The following is an 18786-nucleotide window of genomic DNA, read 5'->3' as shown; positions in this document are numbered from 1 at the left end:
CAGGATAAGTGTGTCTTTTATAATGCAGTGGTATGTTAGATGCCTGTAGAAATGTGTTGTAACTCTTCAGCAGTTTATATCTTGAACCAAACTCATAATGTTGCTTGCTGAGTAAGATTATAATATTGCATGTTGAGTGAGATTCACTTCTTTCTTCTGTGCCCTGACACTCCCACAACTCCCCAGAGGCTTGGATGCCCCTCAGATATTAATGAAATCCTGTCAGTGACTTGAAAGTTTCCTGAAATAATGGCCAGCTACTTTCCTGTGACCAATTTACTCGTTCCAGGTTTGCATCATAACTTTTAGGTTCACCATCTCCTTGAAACTTTTTTTTTGTTTGTTCTTTTTTTTATTTTTTTTTGCTTAAGGGAATCATGGTTTTGCATATGAGTTTAGTGGTCATTTTTTTTTTAAGCCCAACTTGTTGCTTGTCCTTTGCTTGGCATCTTTTTTCTGTCCAGTTGCTCATCTTCTTTGTCATACAGCTTGAGTAATTTCAGTGCCAGCAGAAAACAGCCACCCTCACACCCATGTGTTCCCCTTGTCTGTGGCATTACACAAGCATAAGTGAAGGGTAAATTTGGCACCTGAAGTGCATGAGTTGTACTTGAACTCACTAAGTACCTAGGTGGGAATTTATGCAGCATCAAACAAGCTGTGCTTTTGATTAAGTGAATCAAAGAGTTTTTTGGTTAGGACAGTCTGGCCTAGAGCCTTTTAAAGAAAGATGTGAGAAGGTTCAAGTATTTGCTTTTCACAGGGTAAATTTGTATTTTCCAAACTGGGATACTTTATCAATATAATAAAAGAAACTCAAACACAGACTGCTACATCTTGATGAGAATGTAAATTGACTTGTTCTGCTTGGTGGAAAAGCCCCCTGACCCAAAACATGTCATTCCATCTGTCAGCATGCAGGCACCAGAGGAAAAGAAAAATGAAATTAAATGCGGCTTTAGAGGAGTTACTTTTGGAGTTGTTTATGTAGCACCTAATCTGTTCCCTGGTTTAAAAGATAAACATTTTTCTACTTTACATCGGAGGTAAACAATTTCGTAAGTCAAAGGTAGGTAAAGAAACTGTTATGGAAAACTGTACCTTGATTCAATTTTTACTTCTGTTTAATCATCAGAGAAAAGCAGGATAACAAAATGGTTTTACACTTAGATCCATCATACACCAGACATATCTTAGCCCATTGTCTTCCTTGTAGGCATCTTTTGATGAAATTAATATGGGACAACTTCATGCTGTTCTTTACAAGGTCTTGCTGATTGTATTCAGTTTTGATTGTTTATATCATGAATCATATGATTTGCTCCAGGGGCTTTATTTCTTTTTAAATAAAGGCATAGAATAAATCAGGTTGCAAATCAGGGGAAAAAAAAACCTTTTAGGAAATAGCCCAAATACATTTTGTGGCACTTAGTAAAAATTTTGAAAAAACACATGGGTAAAATATCCCCTCTATTGGTGTGTCATGAAGGATTAATTTTTACAGAAATGAGATTAGTTTTGTGTATTATTTATAAAATTTGTAAATAATATTTCCCTTGCTGATTATGACAAACTTCCACAAAAGACAGAGAAATGTGTTCAGTTCTGATGCAGTTTCTTGAAACAGCTGAATCTCAAAGTGCATGATTTCCCTTACTAATTACTATTATTACACAAAAATATAGTCGTCCAAAATGGTTTTACTTTACTTTGTACAAACATTTAAGTTCATGAGAATCTCTGCCCTGCAGGTGATGTGGTATCACAAGCATTCATGGCAGTCTACAGGACAGACATGGTATGATTCTACCATTGGAGACTAACAACCAATATTGACACCAGCTGTGGCAGAATAATGAACATAGGGGAGAACTCATTTTTGAGAATAATAGCCTACCAACTGTGGCTTTGAGATTGACTTTTAGATACTGGGGGAGATTCTCACCTGGTATAAATCAGCATAGTTTCTTTGGTCTTGGTGGTGTTTTGTACATTGTAGATGTGACATCACATGGACTTATTTCCTTTTTATTTGCTTCTTTGAGAGCTTTCAACATAATTTCTAATTGTAAGAATGTATTCCAATCATAGTGTGATAAAAATGACCAAGCACTTTGAGGCAGCAAATATGTTTTTCCTTACCACCAGATGAATGCAAGCCTTGGATCATTTTCTATAGAAGCCTCTCACCATCACAATCAATCATGAACTGGAGTGCTCTGCTGAAGAGGGGGACACACTGTATGAAACAATTACAGTAGCTCTGGCTTCTGACAGAGCTGCCCCAATCAAGGAGAGGAAAAACAAATGTAAATTTCTTTTGTGGTTTTACAGTTGTATCTTAACCAGGTAAACATCACTTAATGCTAACAGAACATACAAACATAAATTCTCAGCACTGAAAAATACCAGAATTTTCAAGGCGGGCAATTAATGAAACCAGTATATATATATATCTTATACTATATATGATATTGCTATATTTAAATTTTATTTTTAGGGTAAATATTTATTTAAGATAAAGCTGAAGTGTGTTAAATGTCTCTTTCAAAGCCCAAATGAGTATTTTTTCCAAAGGAATAATGTAGCAAGTCAGTCAATATCACATTGTAGAAAGAAACAAAGTTCACCAAACTGGTGAAATATTAGGTCTGATCAAAATGAAGCTTATGAACCCTAAAATGTTTCCTCTGCATCATTTGGAGGTACTCCTCATGCTTGAAAAGCTATCTATCAGTTAGATAAAACAAGACTCCACTCTGAACTGAACAAATGATTGTTGATGTTTTACTACATAAAGTAAGAAAATAGTGCAGATTTGACTTGCACAGGATTTTAAAGTATACACCATCTTGGTTTTAGTAGTGTTGGGCAGAGTTAAGTTAGAATAGAATATTTCAGTTGGAATGTGATCATCTAGTCCAACTACCTGGCCAATTCAGGGCTGAACAAAAGTTAAAGTTGTTAAGGCCATTGTCCAAATGCCTCTTAAAGGCTGGGGACACTGATCACCTCTCTAGGAGCCTGTTCCAGTGATGTTCCATTTTGTTTTATTGGGAACTCAAAACTGGGTCAAAACAGTTTGGCATAAAATATTTTCTGTCAAAAATGGGACAAATTTAGAAAACTCAATTTTAAAGACACAAAACTTAATAAAACAGAAAAGGTCAAGATAGTTTTATATAAAAACATGACATTTTTTACATTTTTAGCGTGTAAATAGTGCTGTTTCATGCAAAGCAAATTTTGCAACAAAGGAATAGTTGTATTAAAATGGCAGCTTCCAAGTGCATAAATCCTAAGGTTAGTCTTGAATCTATAGCTGCTTTTTGTTTTATCTGATTGCTGACTATGCAACAGTCTACAACCATAAGAGCAGTGATGGAGAAGAAATTTTATTTCATCTGCAAAATAAAAATCCACACCAATTTTTTGACAGCCCATCTGGGCTCTTCAGATGTTAACTAGAGATGTGCACCAAAGCTTAGATGTCCCTCAAGGAGCATCTGCATTAACCTCAAAGCCAATCTTCAAAACATACACTTGGCAATCATTAACACGCAGGTTTCTCCATCTGCCCAAAGATTACTCCCACCCCACCCTCAAAAACTGATAAGGATGCCCTCAAAATTGAGACACTCCTATGCTTGGTCAAAACCTATTTCTGACTGCTGTGTTCTTTGTGAAGATTCAGAATATATCAGCACTTTGTGTGCAGAAGCAGATCTGGGGCAGGCATGACATTTCCATAGCTCACTCCAGCTCAGGTATAGAAACTGAATATAACTCAAGCTTGAATTCCTTCTATGTGAATATAAACTTAAATGTTTCACGTGTTAAACAGGTTTTTAAATCAGCAAGAGATGCTGCTACATCCCCCCAGTTTCTCTGCTGATATAAAGTGATCATTAATCTGCTAATTGAAAACAGCTAACTCAATTCACTCTAAATCACCATTGTATTGTGGAATATAGAGCTTGCTCCATAGGGGAGATGAACTAGGAGCTACAGCTCAGACACCTCCTACTAATCTATAAAAATGCTTTTGATACATCAGGGTTTGTCTGGAACTGTGGGTTGACTCTTGTACTCATTTCTTTCAAGAGGGAAAACACTCTGTTGTCCCTGCCTGGGGGAATGGCTGCCCACAATCTCCCAGCTGGTGCCATTGTCCCCTGGGACACCCTATGGATCAACAGAACATTGTCCAGTCTCTACATTCTGCATTCAGAAAAATCTCTATCTGCTGCCTCAATGGGGGCTGTTTATTCCCAACATGCTAATTTTCAGCCCTTCCCTCAGGTACCCAGCGCTCCAACAAAGGGAAGATGTTTCTATTGAGACTGAAGTACTGTATTACAAGTGGAAGTAAAAGATTACAGGTTTAAAAGACACAGTAAAGGCAATATTACCCTTTAACTTAATAACAGGAGTCCTTCCCAATTGCTACAATATTCATCTCAAATACTCAGGGCATCTCTCAGATGCGAAAGCCAGAGAGAAGATAGAGGAAATCACCTCATTTCCTATACATAGTTCCCTATTTCACATCTTCCACCTCCATCTATGCTACATGTAAGCTAAACATCTGATGTCCAAGTCTGATTGTTTTGTTGCTAATGAAATTTTGTTTTTAGTAGTGACACTTCTTTAAAGACTATTGAGCTAAAGGGACAATGGCAACTTAACCCACTTTTAAAACCATTCAACAGCCAACAATGCTGGCTGAATTCTAGAGTTTTGGCTGGCATCCAAAAGATTTGTAGTCATATTTTACCTGATGTAAAAAGACTGGATTGCAAGAAGATGACCCTGGAAACTCACCTGTTAGGTACCACTTAGTTTTTGGGTCCAGATTTGGATCTGACTTAAATAATAATGGGTTTGTCTGTAAGAGAGTTTGTGCTACTCTGAAATGAAGAAGTGCAAAGCAGCTACAATATTCCTGTTTTTCTGTGCTGTATCTGGTCCTACTGGAAATAGAAGTGTTAGTTTTCCTGCAAGGAAAACGTTTTTCACATATTTTCCAGCCATGTGTGTGAGAGGTGAATAATTTGTAAGTGCATTTTTGAGTACTATGTTTACAACTCTAAGGGGAATTAGCCATTAAATTGCTGTTAGGAGTCTGGACCATATAGCTTAATCCTACTATCTTCTTACAGTTGAACTCCAGTTTAAACTGAGTAGTACCTTTTATATGGTCATTTGGAAGGAGATTCAGGCTTGAATTATCATGGTACAAGCTTAGAAGGATGAGGCAAACTGCCTAATAGATCGTGGAGATTATCTTAGCCTAGTGCTGAACATATGCTAACATATTCAGTCAGTTTGCAAGATGGGCAGAGCTTTTGTTTTGGCCTGCCTGCAGCTACCTAGAACTCTGCAATGTTTCATCTTACAAGATCTGCAGGATGAGTCTTAAGATATGCTTCAGATCAGCACTTAAATTTAGAGGTTTTATTTAAAAAAGCTTTATTGCACCTTAGTGGCTTCCAATACATGGAAGTACTGGTGCTTCTTTACACTATTCCTGATTCAGTTTCACAATTTTACAGTCACCTGGCACACAAATATTATGAAAACAGAGTTCGAGGGAGGAAGTGTAACTGCTACTTTAACGGGTGGTTCTGAATGGAAAACTGTGTAGCACTGGAATCTGTTCATATTGTATGAGTGGTGCAGAAAGGAGAGGTTATTGGAGCTGGATAGGTTTTGTTGTCTATAAAGGAGTCTAAATAAAATTTTTATTCCATGGTTTTTTAAACGATTATAGGAGGTTCTTTCAAAGACTTAATGCATCGCATCTTATTGCAGGGAATAATATACTCATTTGTCAACATCCCATTACAAAAGGAGTAAAAAGCTTACCAGACATTTGTGGAAAATACTATAGTTGAGAGGACTGAAATGGTCAGCTCTATTATTCTTGTAGTTCTCCTTTGATGCATCGAACTTGTGGCATTTCTCTGCCTTCCTGAAGAATGTTCCCAACTGTTTCTAATGCCTGATTGCATTTATTTATATGTGAATGTATGAGCATGCATGGAAAATTTTGTACTCTCATATGTCTGAGACCCCTTCCTCCAATGAATTAACTTCAGAATTTGCCTGGATAGCTTCACAGGTGATTCAGGGAACTTTGATTTAAAATGTCATACTAAGTGAGGAATTTGAAAGCAATCCATGCAGTAGCAATGCTTCTCTTTGTTTCATACTTACACTTACTTTTTCTATCACTTGTGCAGGTCTGTGCTATTCAGTGAAGCATGTTGAGCATACTAAAGGTTAACCTCAGGAATAAATCTGTTGCTGAATAAGGGAGATGATCTGAACCACAGCCAAAACCTTGTGATTTGCAAATCCACCCTTTACCTGAGGTACTGATTTTGCTGTATGATTGAACTAAAAATATCTCTCTGATTTCTAAAGGGAGTATCCAGTCTTTCATCTGCTCTAATGTAATTGCTTTGAGAATAAGTACTACTTTCTGCAAGTTGATGACCATCCAGTAGGTGATATGAATTGACAGTGACTTCAATCCCTACTGGGCACCTAAGGCTTCCACTCCAGTACCACAGAATATTCTAATGGGCACCCAGAGTACACTATTAACTGGGCACTGAAAAGAAACTCTGAAATGGTGGGATCCTTTCTCTCTGCTTTTAGGCAGCTTGTGATGATTGTGCTCCTTCTGTGGAGAAGTAGCATTTTTTGTCACAGGATCTTAGAGTTTAAACATATTATTAAAAGGATGGAAAGGAAAACATGACTTCTAACTAAGACCATAGTTATCCCCTGTCTATCACAGCAAACTTATTAGCATATCTCCTTTGAATTGTGCTGTTAAGGTGATTTTTTTTTTTTTGCCTCGTGCAATAATTATTTTCATGAATATGTAAGCTTTGGTATGTAACTCCTGAGGCCACATTACAAAGTTCAGATACCTTTTCTCTCTAAATATTCATTTTGCTTATCGACATCTTGTGTGCAGTCTGTCAGTTCATATTATTCATCAACTAAAACTAATATGATATTAGCTTTAAAAGCCCATAACAACTAGTCTCTTAGCATTCCTACAGGAATGTTAAAGCAAATGTGATGCATCTGAGAGAATGCATTTTGAAATGGTAAAATCTGGTTTTATTAATTACAATGAGTGTATATCCTGATATTTTTTCCCCTCTTGGACTTGCTATGGATTTATAAAGCCTTTATATCAAAGGCTTAAATTAGGCACATAGATTTTTACCTTAACAGAATAAGGTTAGTTGCAGGTGTAGACATCTCTAGTAAATCAGAATTTTCTTCTTTGTGCTCTGAAATAGTCTTAAATTATTTCTGTGTGCTGGGAATTCTTTTCTGGAAGATGGAGCAGAACCACATTTTCTGCCTTGGTGACCCAGCAGCCTTTTGAGCAAAACAATGGAAAGAGCCCATCCTAGACTCCCTACAGGCAGCAGTCTTCACTTCTTGAAGATGTTTTCTGTGTGAGCAGTGAGACTGAAGATTATTTGTGACCTTCCATAAAGACCAGAAAACAGTCTGTGGTTGGAAATATCAATGTCAAACAGGTTCAAACTGAAGTTCAAAAGGTAAGAGGGAACTATATCTGTAATATTTTCTGATTTGGGTAGAACAGGGAAAGACTGGGAACTTTTCCTTCTGTTGCCTGTGTAGGAAAGCAGGTGTAGAAAACCTGAAGTACAAACTCAGTAAAAAAGTTTCTTTTTCCTTTATCACAAGCAGCAGAAAGAAATGGCTATATATCAGTGACCTCAAGATTTTACCTGGTTGTCATAGATTTATGGTGAATTCTGTTCTGTCTGTGTCAGGTATATCTTTCTAAAGCTGTCTTTGTGATACTGGGTTTTGTTTGGTCTAGAGTCCTTACTAACAAAGGAATAACGTAACAAATACTTGAAATTTTTGTCTCTGCTGTTTACTAGATTAATTTTTCCTTTGAGTCTCCAGACACATCTATGTCTGGCTTTGCTAAAATGCAGTGTTTATAGTATGGCTGCATTTGATTCAGCTGCAATTCTCATTTTTTAGCAGCTTCTCTTTTACAAGGGTGACACTGGTAGCTCATATGCAGTTTTCAAGTAATGATGTTACCCTGTGTGCGTTCCAGCAAGTCTGGCCAAATGTATTTCCCCTGTGAGATCGCAGACTGCTTTGTGCACTACCTTCACTTCCTCATTCATATTGCTTTTATTTCTTGCTTTGTCTCTATTTTTTTTAGACTACTTTGTGAACTGTATTTAGTTTCTTAATTCCTGACTATCACCACTTGCTTCATACGTGTACTGTCCTTGGTTTTTGCTGTGGATAAAACTAAATCTCAAATGCTGCAGATATTGCTACCTTCTGTAGTGACTTTGAGAGGTAGCCATCTCTTTACTACTCTGATGTACAGGCCAAAAGCTGCCAGTTATGAAAGTAGACGCCTTTTTTTTGTGTGTGTGTGGGATAAAAGTATTCTATCAATATTAAATTGAGAAGCAAATCTGCTTGATCAACATCCTGTTTTGTTGATCAACAGAATTTCTATAACGTTTCAGTTCTGATGGCTTCTGACAGAAACATTTGACTTCTGGTTTTTGATAGTCAGACACTTTTTTCCTCTTATTTCACTTAAGTGGTGTTTTCTGGGAGAGAAGCAGTGGCATATTGTCATTGTTCAGGAGAATTCCTAATGTGTCATACTTTGTTTTGAGAAAATAATTTTCACTTTGCATGTTTTTCTCTGAAAGCCTGATGTTTGCTCTACATATGAAAGCATTGCAATATATTCTTGTTGCATGTGAAGTTCACAAAGAAATTACTTTCAGCAATATTGAAAAATATCGTGGTTTACACAAGAGCTTAGGAGGTGTATAATCTATTGTTTAAGAACTAGCTGAAGATCTGAGATACCCTGGATGAATTTACCTCTCCAGTGTGAATTTCCTGTTTGGATGAGGGCTGCTTCTGCTCCCTTTCCTTAGCTACAATGTGTTTACAGTTACACAGGGTGCTGTGATTAATGTTTGCCAGGTGCTATAATACTGTTGTGGAGGGAGCCATCTAAATATTAGCAATATCCAACTGAGTACCAGCATGTTTCTGAGTAGAGTCTGATTTTAGAAATGCCCAATGATTCTGAGTGAACATGAGTGTAGAACAATATGCCTGCAGAAGAAGCATCTTCTCACCTAATAAACTTGTAGCCATCAAAAATGAGATTTCATCATATTTAAAGGGATAATGGCTACTGTGTTTATGTAATAGCTCTAGCTTCATAATTCCCAAGTATCTCTTGGTCTGAGTGTTCTCCTGGTTACTCTGTATATAGCAAAAAATAGGTACACCTCAGTCTAGGTGAAAACTGGCCATGAGATTTGAGCAAAAGAACCTATATCACTCACTCATATTTATGCCCCTCTCATATCTCCTGTTCCTTGGTGTAGTCTTACACTAGCTCATGTCCCCAGCTGTGTGAGGGTCTGGTGATGTTTGCCTCAGATAAGTCAAAGTCATTCACATGTGGCTGTCTCAGAATCCTGTATCTACAGATACCAGTAGAGTATAGGAGACCCTTCTTCCAACCCAGAACATGACATTGCTCTAAAACACAGGTTTGCTTGAGTTTATTTGTTGTAGAAATGATCAGGGTGCTTGTCTAGGTAGAAGAATGGGATTTTTCTATGCAAAGACTACCTTCCAGACCAGAAAATCATTAAAACATGGCCTCTGATGAAGAATAAAAATGGATTCCCTAGTAGGTGTGTTAAAAAAAAAAAAGTAGATTAGCTCTGGCAATACCTGGGAATATTAGCTGTAGCAGATACTTGCTAGATGAAATCTGAATTTTTAAAAGGTTCTGGGAAGTTGAGGGGAAAAAGTCTGTCATCTTAACACACCCTTGGATATATTTAACAGGTTTTACTGTTGTGAATTGCTTCTAAAAGGCCAAATGACATGCCCAGGTATTTCCTTAAGAACTTCCTCAGTTTCCTGAGTCTGGCATTTTGCAGTAGCCTTACTACAAGCATTTAATTGGTCTCCCTTGTATATCTGGCAGTTCTCTCCATCAGTTCAAACTTCCTGTTTGCATTACCTCCCACTCAGTAACAGGAGACATATACCTGCATATACTTTTATTTTTTAATCTTTTTTTTTTTTACTCCGTTTCTGCACGTTAAACTACTTGTGAAACTATAGAGCTAGTCAGGCCACTTCTACATCCTGGTGCTAGCTAATCTTGTGCTCTTTGGTTGTGAAAATTTCATGTTTTGGCAAAGTAACTTTGCAAAATTGTCAAGCATTTTGACTATGCTTATATTCAGCTGTTGAAGTAATCTCACACTGGGAGCACAGTTTCACGTCTGCACTGGGACCTGGACCCATCAGCACCTGTACAGACCCATGGAAAAACTTGTTAAAGTCTGCACCATTCCTCGTGGGCTCAGTGTTAAATCCTGCAGGAGCAATGCCCAACGCTGCAACTTTGAACATGACCTCCCCTGAAAACGCTTCTCAGATTTGTTCCTAATTAATGTCTTCAAAGTTTGAGTTTGTCGCTTTCTCAGTAAGCCAGTTTTGCTTATGAATCTGCCACTTAGCTAAGTAACATTAAACACCACTGTCAAAAGCTGATTGATTGCCACTTTCCATGAAGTTGGATCCAGGCCACCCAGTGGGTGATAGATTTGCATTTGGTGCCTTTTTCCATGTTGCTCTATTTCTGAACCCTTGGTTTGAATTTCTTGCTTTCTCATCTACTTCTGCAGTTCTGTGGCAGAACTATTGGAGCTACAGAGGTTAAATCCCCATTAGCTTCTGCTCCCTTTCATTCCCTCACCTCTGGATCTTTCTAAACTTTTTTGTACTCTGCATTCCTAAAGGTTTATTTTTATCTCTCTTTTTTTTTTTTTCTTTTACTTTAGCCACAGGACTTTGCAAAATTATACAACAAAAAACAAATATGTTTCTGCTGAGTGAAATGCAATCAGCTCTGTGGATGGCCCAGAGAACATGGGGATTGGGATCCTCAGTATGTACCTTTCTGCAAAACAGCAGCAGTCATCAGGGATCCTGCAGCTTCTCTGGGGATGGTCTATCAACTTTGCATCTCAGAGGCTCTTTCCAAGGACTCTACCTTTTCTGTAACAACTTTCTCTTAAGCAATAAATACCTGTGAGACAAAAAGAAGGATGAGTCACCTTGACCTCTCATGGAGCTGTTTATAAAGGAGCAACTTTCTGCCTGTAGGGGAAAGGTTCTATCCGGATGGTGGGAGCAGTTAGAGGTTGTTCTTTCTCATGCTAGAAAGTCAGTGTCACTGGCTCCATTACTGTCCATCTCCTTATTCCAGCAAGAGTAGATTTCCAAAGGGCTTGTCTCAATGTGTATGAACAAGCTGAATGCCATGTGGGTGTTGCTTTAAAAATATGTGCAAAGACTTCAAACAAAAACTTAGATTCTTTATCCTGATTTCCAAAGGCCACATCTTTTATTAGAATGCCCAGAGGAGGCTCCTGTCAGTAGACAATAAATTTACCAACTTTATTCAGACGTTCATAGGAATAAAACTGCACCAGAAAGCTTATAAATTCACGAATTTAGAGAATTCATTACACTGAGAATAGAAGTGATCACAGTAAACTATATCTGAATGCAGTGTTCTGTTTCTACTCCTTTAAATTAACTTGGCAAAGATATGTGATATTCACTATTAGGATAAAATTATGTGAAGCAGCTGCACTGACAGAGAAGATAAATTATCCTTCACATTGCTGACATTAACCCTACCTGTCATCAGGGCAATGGGACGAGTTGCCCCCTCATCATGTCATTTCGTGAACACATTTACTACCACTATGTTATTTTAAATTATCATAAAACGTGAGTGAAAATGGAGACTGTCACCTGCGGTTTTCCATCAACACTTCAGGATGATCATATCTCTTAGATTTTCAAACGCAGAGGGGAAATGTTAGTAGTCATCAGTTAGACTTTGGAGTTCCCACGGGGCATATACACCTTTGATACCCTTGTAACTGACTTACTGCAATGAACCTGAGATGGGGTCAGTATAAAAAAAATCCCTGAGACCAGAAAGCTAGTTCTGCTTTCTGTAGAAGTAGAAACAAAGAAATAACTGGTGTGCCAGAGGGAGTAGGATGTCCAGCTGGTTTAACATGAAAAGGCTCGTCTACCTTCATTTTTCTCTCCATTTATCTTTTCCAATAATTAGGATGAGGTAAATATTTACCCCCAGTGTTGGACTGCACTAACAGAAACCAGGACTGAACTATGTTGCCAAGCAGAGCTGGCCAGTGGGTGTGTTGTCATGCACTCAGGTGAGGTGAGTGTTTCTGTCACCTCTCTGGCTATGCTGTCTGGCTCTGGACGTCTGAGAAAGATGTGTGGGTCAGGGGTGCTCTGCTAGTGAAAGGTGTCATGCTGGCAGCCTGGGAGTGGAGAGTCCTGGGCCTCTGCCAGCCCAGTGACATGATATGTTGAGGAACGTTGCTCTAATTCTTCACGTGCTATGAACAGAAGTCTCCAGGGCATATCTCCAGATACAGGGGGCTGGGAGGCCAATGATGGCTCCCTAGGCTTTGTTGGGACCTCTTATGCAGGACATGGTGTCTCTAAGTTTCTAGAGATTGAGCACAAGTCTCTAGGGGTCAACAGACTGGAGGGAAGGGATGCCATCCAGTGGGACCTTGAGACACAGTCAAGTGCCAAGCCCTGCACCTGGGCTGGGACAGTCCCAAGCACAAATAGAGTCTGGGTGGAGCATGGACTGAGAGCAGCCCCGAGCAGAAGAACTTAAGGCTGTTGATTGATGGGAAGGTCAAGATGACCTGGCAATGTGTGCTTGCAGCCCAGAAAGCCCACAGCATCCTGGGCTTCATCAAAAGCGATGTAGCCAGCAGATTGAGGTGGGTGATTCTTCCCCTCTACTCTGCTCTTGTGAGACCCCACCCAGAGTGCTGCATCCTGCTCTAGGGTCCCCAACATAAGGATGGAGACCTGTTGGAGTGAGACCAGGGGAGGGTCAGGAAGATGCTCATAAGGCTGCAGCACCTATTCTACGAAAGGCTGGGAGAGCTGAAGTTGTTCAGCCTGGAGAAAATGAGGCTCTGGGGTGACCTTGGAGAACCTTCCAGGATCTAAAGGATCTTCCAAGAAAGCTGACAGGGACATTTCATATGGGCATGTAGTGACAGGACAAGGGATAATCGGCTTAAACTGACAGAGGGTAGATTTAGATTTGATATTAGGAAGGAAATCCTTTACTGTGAGGGTGGTGATGCACTGGAGCAGGTTGCCCACAGAAGTTGTGGGTGTTCCATCCCTGGAAGTGTTCAAGATCAGGTTGGATGGGGCTTTGAGCACCTTAGTCTAGTGAAAGGTGTACCTGCCCATGGCAAGGGGTTGGAACAAGGTGATCTTTTGAGGTCCCGTCCAACCCAAACCGTTCTATAATTCTATGAACTTTTGTGATTCCATTGAATTCCCAGTAGGAAGTGGGAAAATAGCAACGTCTGTTATGGCATTAAGACATAGGTCTGTATACAGAAATAATGCTAAACTTTTATCTCCTCTGTCTAAGATCAATTTTAACATGAGTTTGAGGCATTTTTCACTGTTAAATCTTCACGTGGGATCTTACAAAAGCCAAGTGCTTTCAAATTTGGGCATTGAAACTTGTCCGTGTAAAGAGAAGAAAAATGTTACTGTTTGTAGAGAAAAAGCATTTGTAACTTCTAACAGGCTGGAGTAGCCCATCCCTAGTTTGCAACAGTAAGCTAACTAGAATTATGAAAACCATGAAGAAATATAAAGTGTTAACTTGATTAAATTTGGAAGGGGCTCCCCACCTGTTCATCTAAATATAAGTGACTCTGCAACATGACCTGATAGCCATCAGAGGTGGGTAAGTCAGTGAAAGCTTTCACTGAGCCCTGGCCCGGGCTTGGCTCCCTGTCCGTGAATGAGGGCAAGCCAAGGGAGGGAGAAGCCTGCAAGAATGTCTTGGCACTGCTTCCTGGCTCCCATAGTGACCTTAGATACATATCACTTTATGTAATATTTTTTTTCAAATGTGTATAGTCAGCTCTAACAGCTTGTTGATCCCAGCTAAGCTCTTTGGCTTGGCTCTGCTGTCAAGTGTTCTTGTTTGCCTGGGTCTAGTAAGTTATGTGGCTTTGAAGCTACAGGCGTTTCCTAAATATTATGGAAATAAATTCAAAAGCTCCATTGTGATCACTTGTTGAAAGAAGTTGAAGACTTATTGCACCAAGGTTCCCTGATGCTGAGAAGCTAAATGACTTTCACGTGGTACAAAACCTTGCCAGGCAAACCTGCCTCCACATTTTACCCGCAGTGTGAAGGAGGAGTCTCAGAGAAGCTCATTTAAACAACTTCACACCATCCTTCTCAATAGAATTGACTCCGCATAATCCACATGAATCTCTTGACCTAAACATTGAATTTCAATGCATCACTTCTTACTGGGTGACAGTCACCACCCAAGTACTACTAATTAGCTTTTTATTTAAGTGAGTCCAGACTCTAAACTTTTGTAAGCACAGTGTGCTTGCCAATCGCAACTCAAAGCAAAGCTCTGAAGTGCTCGTTAATGTCACACATTCCTCTTAGCCACATTTTCTGTGGTGCTGTCCTACAGCTGTCTTCCTCTGCTCTGCTGCTTGTACTCCAAAACATAGGCTTATTTTTATTTCTGCCTAACATGGCCATTTTTCACAGGGAGCCCTGGCTACCAAGTGTTAAATATCTGTTTTGGTGAAGTAATGTTATGTTTCTGCTAATGCCATAACTCTGCCTCACCGCAGTGATCCTACCTTGGTTGATCTTAAGCCCATTAGGGTGTACTGGTTAGCAGCTTCTTTTTTGAATATGTGTTATTTTCTTTCCCAGGGGTACTAATTTGAAGAAGCAGCCCACCTTCTAGTGATAATGTAGAGCTTGTCTGTTACTTGCAATTTAATGGTGTGTTGATACTGAAAATGTCTTCACTCCAATTTTATACATTTTATTTATATACATCATATATTGCATTTGTTACTGAATTAAAAACTGTATTCCTAATGACTTCCCTGGCAATTTTGAAATAGCTGTCTATATTGCATAAATAACAAGCTTTTCAGCTCAGAAGTGATTTACTTACTTCCCAAGTTGCGCGATTTCTTTGTCAGGCTTATTAAAAAGTCTCAAAGGGCACTTTATTTTTACCTCCCTTCCCTTTCCCAGCCCTTGTATCTGTAATTCAGCGCTCTCAGAAGCCACAGGGGAATGGCAACTCTCCACGAGCAGGCAGCCTGACAATAAGTAGCGCTGGCCCCAAGTCCTGCCCCAGTGCCTTTGCTACAATTGCACCTTACCTCTGCACTGCAGTATCCTGCTCGTTTGTTCCCAGACCTCCTCTAAGCAGGGATTAAGCACATAAAAATGAATTGTGCAAGACTCTTCTTTATAGTGATTTTATGCTGTGGGGAATTCCGTTAGAGATTAGCTTTTTGGACCATAAAACTTCTTTCAAATCTCCTTTAAGCTGGATGTGAATTCCAGTTTCCTGAGGTAAATAAATACAACTTTCGAATCCTGTTCCATCCACCTGCCAAGATCAGGTCTATAAGGGCAGCCAAAATCTATTATTGGTTTACACTGGTGCAAATCTTCTGACGTTAAAGGTTGAATCCATGTAACTGAGAGTGGAATTTGGCTGGTGGCCTTGGTATCTTATGTGGCATGGGTGGAAGCATACAGTATTGACTAAACTCTTGTGACCAGATATAATAAGAGGGGGCTGGTGGAGGGAAGTGATAAAAAAAAGATACTAAAAAAGCACCTGTATACATACCTGTGGGCATATGAATTTATGTAAATGCTGTAATTGCTTATTTCTCCTTTTTATATTAATAAATATCCATAAACTATTTCTATTAAATAAACCCCACAAATATAAATTCATTTTGAGTTATCACTTCCTTCCAGGAGAGAGTAGCATTTTTTGGAAGTCTTATAAGTACACGAAAGCCAGTATGTTAATATTTTTTTGTAACATGGTGAATGTTTGGGTGTCAACTTTGCCAGTTGGTGCAACATGTAATGCCCACCTGGTAGTGGTTAGAACTGAGGTTCTGTTATAACAGAGAATTGTGAGAAGTAATTGTTGATTTTTTTCTTTTTTCTTTTTTTTTTTTCTGATTTTGTTTTTAAGTTCCTTTTTTTCCCTTTTTACCATGACACCTTTAGATGCCGTAATCATCATTTTTTCATTAGAATGCTTCTGTATTCCATCAAGGAAATCCAGCAGCTTTTCTTTTTGTTTTGTGTGTTAGGTAACTTTTTAGGCAATGTTAGAAGCCATGAATATTAAAACTTCAATTAAACAAAAATTATAATGGTGGTTTCTCAGAGGAAAATAATATTTTGGCTATGCAAAGAACAGTTGTGTATAGAAATACTTCAAAATAATATTACTGCTTTATTCCAAACAAAATAGAGACTAATAGGAATGGCCACTTTAGCTTAATAATTATTCTAGAGTAGGCAATTCTGTTTTCTCTTGCACTGTTTTAAGTCTGTAGCAACTCCATAGAACCAAAAGGAACTGAGATTTATATGCTGATAGTCCCTTTGCTATTGCCTTTCTTTACACATGTGCACTGGTGATTTTGTCACAAATCTCAGTGACTTAAAGTCCATGTGAAGAGAGGGTTCTTTTAAACTTTGAGAATATAAAGGGGAGCATCCAGGGACAAGCTGGTTATCTGTGGGTTTTAAGCACTGCTTGTCAGAGCACCAAAGTTCTGTGATAGGCAAGGGAGTGATAGCCAATGTATTATAGTAACGGGAGAAGGTTCTTGGCTCGCTGTGCAGTCAGGGCTGCACTGTGCGTGTGTGAGTTGCTTGAAATCTATGGAGTCTTTCACAAGTGCAATAGGAAAGAATTTCTCTCACCTTCTGTCCAGCGTGGAAGTTTAGAGTCTGTCTCAAGGTGTTAAAAATATTAATTGTGATTTCGCATCCTGTCTTGATGTGCTTTGATCTCTCATGCTTCTGTTTTGGCCTTGAATTTTTGTCGTCTGGTATTTTGCAAAGTGGTTGTTTTCATTAAGTTTTTTTCTAAATTTTGTGCTAGTGCAAAGATCTATCTCAAAATCAGAAATTCTTTTCCTCACAAATGTTATTAGCGTGTTTCTGGATCTCTGGGTGTTTAACTGAGATTCCTGATAAATTTGCCTTAGAGGCTGTTTTACATTCCTTTGGGACTTCCGAATTTGGGATTGTTATTAGATATTTCCTGTCTGACTGAAAGAGAGAAGGAAACTGAAAACAGAAGGGTACTTTTTGAGGGAGCAGCTGTACTGAGTCCCATGGGGTTTCTTCTGAAAACATGGCTGCCTGGACTCTGGGATGGATGAACATCTTCTGTTATCTGAGCCTGACTAACAGATATGCTGAATTGTTTTGGGAAACAGCAAAAGCTGGATACTTCTGGCAGAAATGAGGAATGAAGAAAAAGATCAGGTCAGAGCATCAAAGCTGGATGCAGCTCCCCTTTCCAGTGGTTACAGTATGAAGATTTTTTAAAATTTCTACTTCTGGTCCCTGGCATGTTGCAGGAGGCATGTGAGAATGGTGGCTTTTTCTATCTATTTTTTTTTTTGTTTGTTTTGTTATATTATTTTTTTGTTCTTCTTTTTTTCTTTCCTGAAGTTTTCTCTGCAAATTTTATGCAATGCTCTAATCTTGTGCTTTGTGAGGACAAATTTCACATTTCAATGGAGACAAAGCAACTAGGTAGGGAAGGGCCTGACCGCATTAAAAATTAAACTGTTGTGATCTTTAATTTGTCTTGATAGACATAACATACCAAGAACAGAGAGTGATTTCTGCATGTATTATCCCTCTCCTCATCTGTGAAGCTGATATCAGCACGTATCCATTCTGTGATGTTGCATTGCAGACTTGGACTTTTTTTTCCCCTTGTTTTGCGTTGTCAATAGCTTTGGCTTAGGTGAGCAGTGAGGGTATAAAATAAAGAGATATGAGGAATGATGTGTGTTTGAACACTACATGGCAAGTAACATGATTCTGGCTTATGTTAGGGAGCAGGGTGACAAAATGGCCCTGAGTGGCACGAGAAGTCCTATCATGGGAAAGATGATGTCACTGCTGCTCCAGCCCAGGGAAGGTGAGGGGCATGGCAAGAGGAGCAAGGAGGAGGTGTGGGAAGGTGCTGGTCCTCCTGGAGCTGGTGGCACACTGCATATCTTGATCTCTGGGGAGCAGGGCTGTTGCTTGTTCGAGAGCTTGCACTATTGATAACTCGTGCTGCTTTAGCTAGGAAAATATAAGACATCAAGACACACTTGTACAGCAAAGATTACTAGAAAAGCTTTACATCCACCCATTTATGCAGAAAATTTGGTGTTCCAGTAAAAACAATTGTTCCTGGACAGGTGATCTGTATGTAGGTTTAAAAGACAACAGTAGATATATGGGAGATCCTTGTTTCAAAATCTACTGAATAATCATCACCCCATATTTTATTGTGGGAGTTTCAAAAATCTGCGTTTATGGAAGAGGTGTAGAGCAATAGAGTTAGTATTTTAAGTTGTGATTTCTTTGATATTAAGACTCAATTTAATAATGGTGTACTGTCTACTACCTCATTCAAGGAAACCAGGAGATATATCTCTTAGTTTATATAGGAGAAAGTGCAAAACAGTGAAGTACAGCTCTGTGCTCTGAAAATACTGG

At 39.0% G+C, this 18786-nt stretch overlaps 1 long non-coding RNA gene across 3 annotated transcripts in view; it reads left to right on the top strand.

The window, feature by feature from the left end:
• LOC108643027 overlaps positions 1–18786 on the top strand; it is a 121914-nt gene that overhangs the window by 15024 nt on the left and 88104 nt on the right. The window contains exons 2-3 of one of the 3 annotated variants that reach the window (XR_003916090.1): positions 6246–6377; positions 7326–7592. This is a non-coding gene — a long non-coding RNA (uncharacterized LOC108643027). Of the gene's footprint in view, positions 1–6137; positions 6378–7325; positions 7593–18786 lie in introns of those variants that run through there. The other 2 variants (XR_003916093.1, XR_003916089.1) reach the window with 2 other exon arrangements.

The sequence above is a fragment of the Manacus vitellinus genome, unplaced genomic scaffold, assembly GCF_001715985.3.
Source record: "Manacus vitellinus isolate BGI_N305 unplaced genomic scaffold, ASM171598v3 scaffold_49_pilon, whole genome shotgun sequence".
NCBI lineage: Eukaryota > Metazoa > Chordata > Aves > Passeriformes > Pipridae > Manacus > Manacus vitellinus.
This window is presented reverse-complemented; position numbering and strand designations above follow the sequence as displayed.